Source organism: Marmota marmota, unplaced genomic scaffold (genome assembly GCF_001458135.2).
Source record: "Marmota marmota marmota unplaced genomic scaffold, marMar, whole genome shotgun sequence".
Classification (NCBI taxonomy): domain Eukaryota; kingdom Metazoa; phylum Chordata; class Mammalia; order Rodentia; family Sciuridae; genus Marmota; species Marmota marmota.
Genome location: NW_025999968.1, coordinates 52,167,665 through 52,177,609, shown reverse-complemented (window position 1 = coordinate 52,177,609; position 9,945 = coordinate 52,167,665). Strand labels below are relative to the sequence as shown.

The 9,945-nt window shown below is 43.4% G+C and overlaps 1 non-coding gene across 1 annotated transcript; it reads right to left on the bottom strand.

Annotated features, from left to right (window-relative positions):
- Nucleotides 1–3,295: 3,295 nt before the first annotated feature.
- On the bottom strand, nucleotides 3,296–3,436 carry LOC125617056. The gene has a single exon (XR_007347908.1). It is a non-coding gene; the product is annotated as a U4 spliceosomal RNA (small nuclear RNA).
- Nucleotides 3,437–9,945: the final 6,509 nt, after the last annotated feature.

Here is a 9,945-nt window from a genome sequence, read left to right as displayed (position 1 = left end):
CCTGTCCTTGTTTTCAGCAACCCCGGTATGAAATCAAATTTTCCCTTCAGAGATGACTGAGGCAACAATCCACAAGCAGTACCTGTGACGATGTCATCCATCTAAATTCCTGTTTTACCTGGTATCACATGAAAAATACGATATACAATAATCACTTGTTTAAAGTCCTAGTAGTTGTGCCAGGCATAGGGGTGGGAGGTAAATGCCTGCAATCCCAGCGACTTTGGAGGCTGAGGCAGAAGGATCACAAGTTTAAGGCCAGCCTCAGCGATTTAGCAATGCCCTAAGTAATTTATCAAGCTCCTGCCTCAAAATAAAAAGGGCTGGGGATGGAGGTTAGTGGTAAAGTGCCCCTGGGTTCACTCCCCAGTACTAATCAATCAATCAATTAATCAAATCATAGTGTTGTTAAATTCACCATTACATCTGTTATTTAATGTATTAAAAAAGAGAAGCACACATATTACACATCACAAGTTTTAAATACATTTTGACAGCAGATTTTCAAAGTTTCCTTTGTAATCCTACGTATTTTAATCCATGCACCTAAAAACATTACCCTGAAAGGGAGTCCATGGCCCCTGAAAAGGTTTACAGCTCCACCTGCGCCTTCTCACCTCCCAGCTGGTTCTCCCCATGTTTCCAGAATCATCTTCTGCAAACACCAGCTCTCCTGGCTTTCCTCCTTGGCTCTTGAATGCTTGTTGATTTGGGCACCAGAATAAATGACATCCTTCCAAAGTCTGGCACAGCCTGGGGCCCAGCGCCTCACATGCTATCCCTCTGGTGTGCACCAGAGCCGCACCTCCTGGGCCTCCCCGTCTTCCCTTCGTTCTTTTGCTCCTGCCTTGGAAGCCACGCTCTCACTCTTGTGCCTGTGGAGAACACCTACTGGTCCTTGGGACTCGGTCTGTTGTGAAGCCCTCCCTGATCTCCCAGCCCAAGCCACCCCTTCCCTTTTTCTTGGCCTGGTTCTTGCTCTGTCCCCCCTTCCCAGCCCTCCCCTGTGCCTGGCTGGGGCCAGTGTTTGGGTCTCACCTGTCTCTTCCCCGTTGAGCAAACTCTGCAGGGATATCTTCATACCATATTTTCAGCATCTGGACCAGGGCTGAAACTTTGCATATGATTAAGAAATTGGTCAATTGAATAGATAACAACAAATCCCCATTTTAAAGTAGGAAATCTTAGGCTGAGCTTGAGCCTTGAAAAGGCAAATGGTAGCCCCAAGGTTAGAGCCCAAGGCTCTGTGTCTCCAGCCTAGTCCTTTACCCACTGTAGAAGACCGAGGGCCTAACCAGTTCTGCAGCTTCCTGACTTGGAATTTCTCTAGGACTGTTTTGGTTGTCAGCTTCCTGTTGCTGCAATAAATACCAGAGGCAATTAGTTTATAAAAGAAAAGGTGTATTTTGGCTCAGTTTTGGAGGTTTCAGTCCATGACCACAGTTGGGCCTGTTGCTTCTGGGTCTCTGGAGAGACCCAGGAGTGTATAGGGAGTAAGGAGAGAGAAGAAGCAGAGACAGAGATCCGGGTCCCACAATCCCCATAAGTGGCCCAACTCAGTGATCTAAAGACCTTTCACTAGGCTCCACCTTTAGAGGTTCCACCACCTACCAATGCACCATGGCTGGGGACCCAGCCTCCAGCGCATGGGCTTTCGAGGGACATTCCAGAGCCAAACTCTAGCACTGTTAGTTATGTGGTCCTGCTGAACTGGGCACTCAGTGTTTCTGAGACAGGTTTATATTTATAGATATTTATAAATAAATGTCAGTCTTTATTTACAGATAAATATGGCAGTCACAATTATACCCACCAATTTGTTTGGATGTACTATTTCACCCTGAAATGGTTCTTAACCCCTGAATTTGTGCTTCTCAGAGCCCCACAGACCCATTTTTGCTTTTATACCTTAGTACCTCCTTATCCATGGTTTCACTTTCTGGGTTTCAGTCATGTATAGTCAACTATGATCGAAAAAATTAAATGGAAAATTCCAGAAATAAACAATTCATACATTTTAAATAACTTTTATTACAGCATATTGTTACCATTATTCTATTTTATTATTAGATATCGTTGCTAATCTCTTACTTGCCTAATGTATAAATTAAAATTTATTATAGGCCTATGAGTACAGGAAAAATATATTAGGGTTCAGTCATCCACTGGGGATCCTGGAAAGTATCGGCTAAGTGACAACTGCTACACTTGAAAACTTTCAAATGTTCAGAAAAGTACGTAAAACAATTTAATGAGCCCATTTGGACATTTAACAGTTACTAACATTTCACCATTTTTGCGTCATATTTGCTTTTTTATGATTTGCTAAAGTATTTTAAAGTAAATGATGAACATCAAAAGATCACAACCTTAATTAACATGGGCAATGTCTTCTAAAACCACAATTCCTTCATCACATGTAAGAAAATAAGTTTCTAAAAATCATCTTACCCACAGATCATATCCAAATTTTTCCAGTCATCCTACATAATATTCCACAGCTGGTTTGAGTCAGTGCAGACCAGTTCCCCTCCTCTTCTTTGCCTCATGCTCTTGTCTTTTCTTTCATTCGAGGGTTCTATCCTCGGGGCCTCATGGTTGCTAGGCAAGTGCTCTACCACTGCACTACATTCCCAGCCCTGGTACAAATATTCCCAAGGTGATGACTTCTCTTTATATTTCAGCATACTTGCATGCTCAAACTCTCCAGATGCTAAGGTTGGCTGAATTTCATTCCCAACGGGCTGCTATTTCCATGGTAGAATTGTTTCCCTCTTCAACCAATATCAATCAATACATGTCAGAAATTTCCCTCCTTTTAAGACTGGATAATATTCCATTGTATGTATGTGCATATGTTGTATAACCATTCATCCATCAAGAGGTGTTGGAGGGCTGGGGATGTGGCTCAAGCGGTAACGCGCTCGCCTTGCATGCGAGAGTCGCTGGGTTCGATCCTCAGCACCACATAAAAATAAAATAAAGATGTTGTGTCCACCGAAAACTAAAAAATAAATATTAAAAAAAATTCTGTCTCTCTTTAAAAACAAAAACAAAACACCTAGCCTCCTCCAAGCCTTTCAGCAAAGACTCACCTGTCCTGCCTCCTGCCTGATGTATTTCAGCACGCTTAAAAAAAAAAAAAAGAGAGGTGTTTGAATTGTTCCTTATTCTTTTTAAAAAATTTTCCATTTGTTCTTTGTAGTTGTACAGTGAATAGAATGTATTTTGACAATCATACATACACAAAGTATAACTTCCTCCTTCTTCTTCTTCTTTTTTTTTTTTAATTCAGTCTCTATAGAGACTGTCAAAAATTGCCAGTGTTGCTTATATTGCAGGTCATCAAGGCCGGGTATTGGAAAAAGTTTTCAATTAGCAATAATCACACCTCAGATAAACTTTATTGGCTATGATACTGCCACTACGCAAAGCTGCCTTTCTTATTCTTTATGATGCTCCATTTTTCTCTATTTGGATGGGTGGGAGCCCTTTCTAGTCAGTCCTGAGATGTTTGTCAAGATGCTACTGATCTTTGATAATTAGATTTCTTTCTTATTTTTGGAGAAGGAGACAAATGCTGGGGACTGAACCCCGGGGTGCTGTATCACTAAGCTACACCCACAACAGAGTCACAGCCAAAATACCGTCGCATACAACTTACATACAATGTTTTCTCTGATATGTGGATGCTGATCCATAATGGGGGTCAGGGGCAGCAAGGGAGGAATAGAGGGACTTTGGATTGGGCAGAGGGGTGTGAGGGGAGGAGAGGGGACAGGGAGTGAAAAAGATGGTAGAATGAGACAGATATCATTACCCTAGGTACATGTAGGATTGCAGGAATGGTATGACTTTACATCATGTACAACCAGAGAAGTAAAAAGTTGTGTTCCATTTGTGTGAAATTGAAATGCATTATGTCATGTATAACTAATTAGAATAAATTTAAAATTAAAAAAATAAGAAAGATTAATAATGTTTCCATATTAGTAATTACTGCTAACAATTCACCCCATGCAATAACAGCTTATAAATAACAATAATCATTTTTTTTAATCTGTCTTAATTTCTGTGGTTTAGGATTTGAGAATAAGTTGGTCGCGCAGTTTGGGCTTCTGGTCTCTTGTGAAACTGCAGTCAGATATTGGCTGAGGTGAGCCACAGCCATCTGAAGGCTTGACTGGGGCTAGAGAAGCCAGCCATTTGTTGGACAGCTCCCTCGTGTGGCTGGCAAGTTGGTGCTAGCTGTTGATGGGAGGCCTCAGTGCCTCTCTGCCTGAGCTTCTCCACAGAGCTGCTTGAGTGGCCACACAACATGGCAGCTGGCTTCCCTTAGAGTGAATGGCCCACGAGAGCAAGACAGAAGACATGGCTTTTATGGCCTAGACTTGGGAACCACACATTTTCACAGGTTTCTATTGGCCACCAAGATCAGTCTAGAACCCAGCCAGGAAGGGACCACACAAGGGTATGAACACTTTGAACCAGAGCTCACCATAATAAACACCACTGGAGTTAAAGTAGACCTCAGATATACTAAAATAGCTTTAAAAAAAAAAGAGACATAAGAAGAAAAATAATAGGACATATCCAATTTTTTATTTACCTTTTATGTGCACAAAACCACACTTGAAATATATTTTAGTTTCATAAATAGGGGAGACTAAGAAGACTAAAGCTACCTCTTCCTGGTGAATATATATGCTGTATTATATGTATGGTAGCCAGATATTCATCACTGTGACAAAATACCAGAGAGAATCAACTTACAGTGTGGAAAGGTTGATTTTGGCTCACAGTTTCAGACCAGGTCACTTGACCCCATTGCTTTGGGCCTTTGGTGAGTCAGAATATCATTACAGGGAGCACAGTAGTAGAGCAGAGCTGCTCACCTCATGGTGGCCAGGAAGCAAAGAGAGAGACAGAGAGGAAGAAAAACTAACCCTTCAAACATACACCCCAGCTATGACCTACTTTCTCCAACAGGGACCCACTTCCTTCTGTTTCCACCTCCTCTCAGTAGTGCCACCCATCAGGGACCCATCCTTCGGCACCTGAGCTTTCAGAGGACATTTCAGACCCAACCATAGCGGTAGGTATGTTTTATGCCTCAGAGATATAAATCATGTGAAGTGTAGGTATCACAAAAACTAACTGGCTACTGACATCACAGCTAAACTCAATTTGGTAAATTTTTTTTTACAGTGTTAGTAAAAGAAATATGAAAGACATTATTTTTGAGTCTAAGCATAATTACTTTTTCATCTCAATAAACATCATCTTTTATCTGTTCAGAGTGGATTACAATTGAGATTTTTCTAGGCAGTGTATGAAGTTGTAGGTTCTCTGTTCACTGGAAATTCAATTCTTCCGTTCTCTCTTTGAAAGTCTTTGTATTTTGATGATTTCTGAGTGTCCTTCCTTCCTTCCTTCCTTCCTTCCTTCCCTCCTTTCTTAGCAATATTGGGGGTTGAACCCATAGTCTCAGGCTGAGCATGCCAAGCAAGTGTTCTCCCACTGAGACACAAGACACAGCCCTGATCACCCCTGACATTTTTTTTTTTTTGAGACAGAATCTCTAAGTTGCTAAGTTGTCCAGGTTAGCCTCAAACTTGTCATCCTGTCCCCGGCCCCTGTGTAACTGGAATTATAGGCATGTACCACCAAGCCTGGCTCATATTCTGGAATTTTTCACCAAGAGTAGGTTGATCTCTTTGGCATTTATACTCAAATGACTAATGAGGCCTCTTCATGCAAAATCCATGCATTCTAACAGCACACCATAGTCCCAGGAGATGTGTTCAGTCAAGTCTGACAGCAGCCAGGTCATGAGTCCCACAGCAGAGTCACAGCCAAAATACCGTCCCATACAACTCACTTAAAATCAGCTGTATGTGAAGGCTGAGGGCGACACAGAGACAGATGGAAGATAAAGTGAGTTTATATCGCAAAGGAGATTTTGGCTTACTGTTCCTATCAATAAGTTCATGCCCTGGAGTAGGAGAGACGTTGGAGTTTGGAACCAAACACTCCTTCGTGTGCTCTTGGTTTCTAGGTTTCTCTCCCGGTGCGTTTCACCCTATGAGGGGGCTTCTACTGTGTTGGGCACATATTTCTGATAGAGCAAGACCGTGTGTGCCCAACAACTACTTCTGCTGATGCTCAGATGGAAACAAACACACAGAAGTCAATCCGTTTATCTCTGGGAGCAGGAGAAAGGGCTATTTTTGTCAGTAAATATGTCACTTATCATTGTATTATGTAAAGATGGACCCCGACATCAGACCTTACTAAGAGCCACAGATTATGAACAATAATTTTGGCAATACTAAATTCCAGCTTATATACATTCTTTTTGATTGTTATTTGTGTGAATGTGTGTGTATGTGTGTGTGTGTGTGGGGTGGGGGGGTGTTCTTGTGGTGCTGGGGATTGAACCCATGGCCTCACTGATGGGCTCCACCATTAGGCATGTGCTCCTTCACTAAGCTTACCTCCAGCCCCACGTATATTCTTTTATTTTGTATGTGTACTTTTAAAAATGTATTTGTTCCTTTTAATTACACATGACAATAGAATGTATTTTGACATACACACATGGAGTATGACTTCCCGTTTTTGTGGTTGTACATGATGTGAGTTACACTGGTCGTGTATTCATATATGAACATGGGAAAGTTATGTCTGATTCTTTCTACTGTCTTTGCCATTGCCATCCCCTCCTCCTTCCCCCCACTCCGCCCTGTCCAATCAAGTGAACCTCCACTCCCCACCCCCGACCCTGCCTATTGTGAGTCAGCATCCAAATATCAGAGAGAACATTCAGCCTTTGGTTTTGGAGACTGGCTTATTTCACTCAGCATGATAGCCTCCAGTTCCATCCACTTACTGGCAAATGCCATAATTTCATTCTTCTTTATGGCCGAGTAATATTCCATTGTGTATATATACCACATTTTCTTTATCCATTCATCTGTTAAAGAGCACTTAGATTGGTCCCATTAGCTTAGCTATTCACATTGAGTTCCTGAGGGTATCAATCAGCTTCATCACTGGGACCAAGATATGCAACAAGAACAACTTAGAGGAGGGAAAGCTTATTTTGTCTCACGGTTCCAGAGATTTAGTCCATGGTTGGCTGAGTCCATTGCTCTGGGCCCAAGGTGAGGCAGAACATCATTGCAGGAATACATGGTGGAGGATCACTGCTCCATTCATGGCTGACCAGAAAGCAGAGAGTGTGGGGAGCAGGCTGTGCCCTGCGCTGAGAAACTCCATGTATAGAACAGCAGTTTAGGGGCTGTGCCTAAACCTGAGTTACTCCATTTTTGTAAAGCAGCAGTTTGCCACGAGTTGCTCCGTTGTGAGTGCAAGTGCCAAGGTAGAATGACTCCATACCTTGTTTGTGCACGTGGATGACCACCATCTGACTGGCACCACCGTAATGCACCGACTGATAAATAACTGACATGTGCCAACTTATCAAGCTGAATCAAGGAGCACCTGGACACTTGGATATTCCACATCCTATCGGGAACACCAGACGTGGGAGCTCATCACCCTCAACAGAGGCACCCCCCTCGCTGGAGACCTGCAAAAGGAGGGACCCCTGGGGCTCAACACGATGACACCCTTGACCCCATCACTGGCCACTCATCACAAGCCTTGCCCAGGAAAACCACCCCAGTGACAAACCTCTGAATCTCTGTGCTCGGGCTGCAGCAGAGCACAGTTTCTCCTGCCCATGATGACCACAGAGGGCCCATGCCAAGCTGACACCTTGAGCTGACACCTGAAACTGAGACTGTTGTCCATCCTGTTGGACCCTCTGCTTTGACGAGTCTGTGGAACTGGGGAACTGGTTCCTTAAAGTCCTTATGGCCACCCACAGTGACCCTGACTCTCAGCATTCATATCTCTGCCTGTGCTGGTGGCCCAGCGTCCTCCTACCTGCTGCCCTCTTAGCCTTTTCTTAGTCTTTCTATATGTCAGCAGATGATGTATGAGAGTGACTTGAATGTTATAGATATTAGAAATTAAGACTCGAATGAAAGAACTTGTGTTCACTATCAGTGAACCGAAATGGATGAATGTGGTGTAGCCTGTGAATTTGTTGTTATTCAATAAATTCTGACGTTGTGGAAAGACACAAACGTGTTTTGCCGCAGTCCGGCTGCAGCAAAACAACCGGGGGGTGACGAAGAACTTGTGTAGATTGATACAGCAGGAGTGGAAGCCGTTTATTGCAGGACAGGAGCAGTATTTATACATTCCACACAGCTTATCTAATTAGCATAAACTAGATACATCAGTCAACCAATCAGGAATCTCTACACTTAATGGCTCAGTTTTGTTACTTCTCAAACCACTCCCTCTGGCATTTTGCCAGGCACCATCCAGACTTGTTTACGACCTCTAACATTCCCCTGGCAAAATGCCAGGTGTTATTTTGACTTGTTTACAGACTCTAACAGTGTTTGGTCTATGTTAGTGAATTATCTTGTTCATGACAGAGAGAGAAGGGCGAAGGGGCCACAGGAAAGATGACCCCTTTCAGGGCAGCCCCCAGTAACCCACCTCTTCTGCCACATCCCACCTGCCCACAGTTACCACTCAGTCCTTTTGACTAGGATGGACTGATTAGCTTACAGTCATTTCACCTCTGAGCATTCCTAAATTGATACAGGAGCTCTCAGAGGACGCCTCATATCCAAACTAAAATGCTAAGAAAACTGTGTTAGTTCTCCAGAGAAATAGGTGTGTGTGTGTGTGTGTGTGTGTGTAGAAGAAATTTATTTTAAGGGTTTGGTTCATGCTGTCATGGGGCTGCTAAGTCTGAGATCTGCAAGGCAGGCTGCAGGCTGGAGACCCAGGGAAGAGGTGACATAGCAGCTTGAGCCTAAAAGCATCTGGAAGCATAATTCCTTCCTCTTCGCGGGACTTCAGGCTTTTCTCCAACGGTGTTCAACCAATTGGATGAAGGCCGCCCACATTATGGAGCTTACTGTCTTTACTTGAAGTGTACTTCTTTTTTTTTTTTTTTTAAATTAATATTTATTTTTTAGTGGACACAACATCTTTGTTTGTATGTGGTGCTGAGGAGCGAACCCGGGCCGCACGCATGTCAGGCGAGCACGCTACCGCTTGAGCCACATCCCCAGCCCTGAAGTGTACTTCTTAAGTATCAATTACAGGGCTGAGATTGTGGCTCAGTGATAGAGCTTTCCTGGCACACGTGAGGCACTGGGTTCAATCCTCAGGACCATATAAAATAAAATAAAGGTATTTTGCCCACCTACAACTGAAAGGAAAGTGACCACAACACTCAGAGCAACCAAAAGATCTTTATTGCAGCAGTGCAACAAAGAGAAAGGAAAGAAGGAAAGAGAGAGAGAGAAAAGAGAAGAGATGAACAGGGAGAGAGCAAGAGCAAGAGAGAGAGAGAGAGAGCGCGCATAAGAAAGATAAAGAGCAAGAGAGAGAGCAAGAGAGAAAGAGCAAGAGAGAGAGGGAGAGAGAGGGGGGCCTGGCAGGAGGGAGTTTTTATAGCCCAAATCTAATGGGGCCTCTGGGTCTGCAAGCTGCCTTGTTGGCCCAAGGGGGGTTGAGTGCTCAGCCTTGAGCGGGACTTGACACAAACAGGTGATAAAGGACCAGATAGAGGGGGGTTTGAGTGCGTGGGCTATCTTGCAGCCAACATCTGTTCAGCCTGCCCTGCAGACAACACAGTTCAGCCTGCTCTGCACCCAACAACAACTAAAATATATATGTGTGCGTGCGTGTGTGTGTGTGTGTGTGTGTATGAAATAAAATAAATAAATATCAATTACATCTAAAAAAAAATACTGTCACAGAAATATCTAGACCAAACAGCTGGATACAATGGCCTAGGCAACTTGATCTAGAAAATTAAACAACACCAAGGCTCAGGTGGGAACCCAC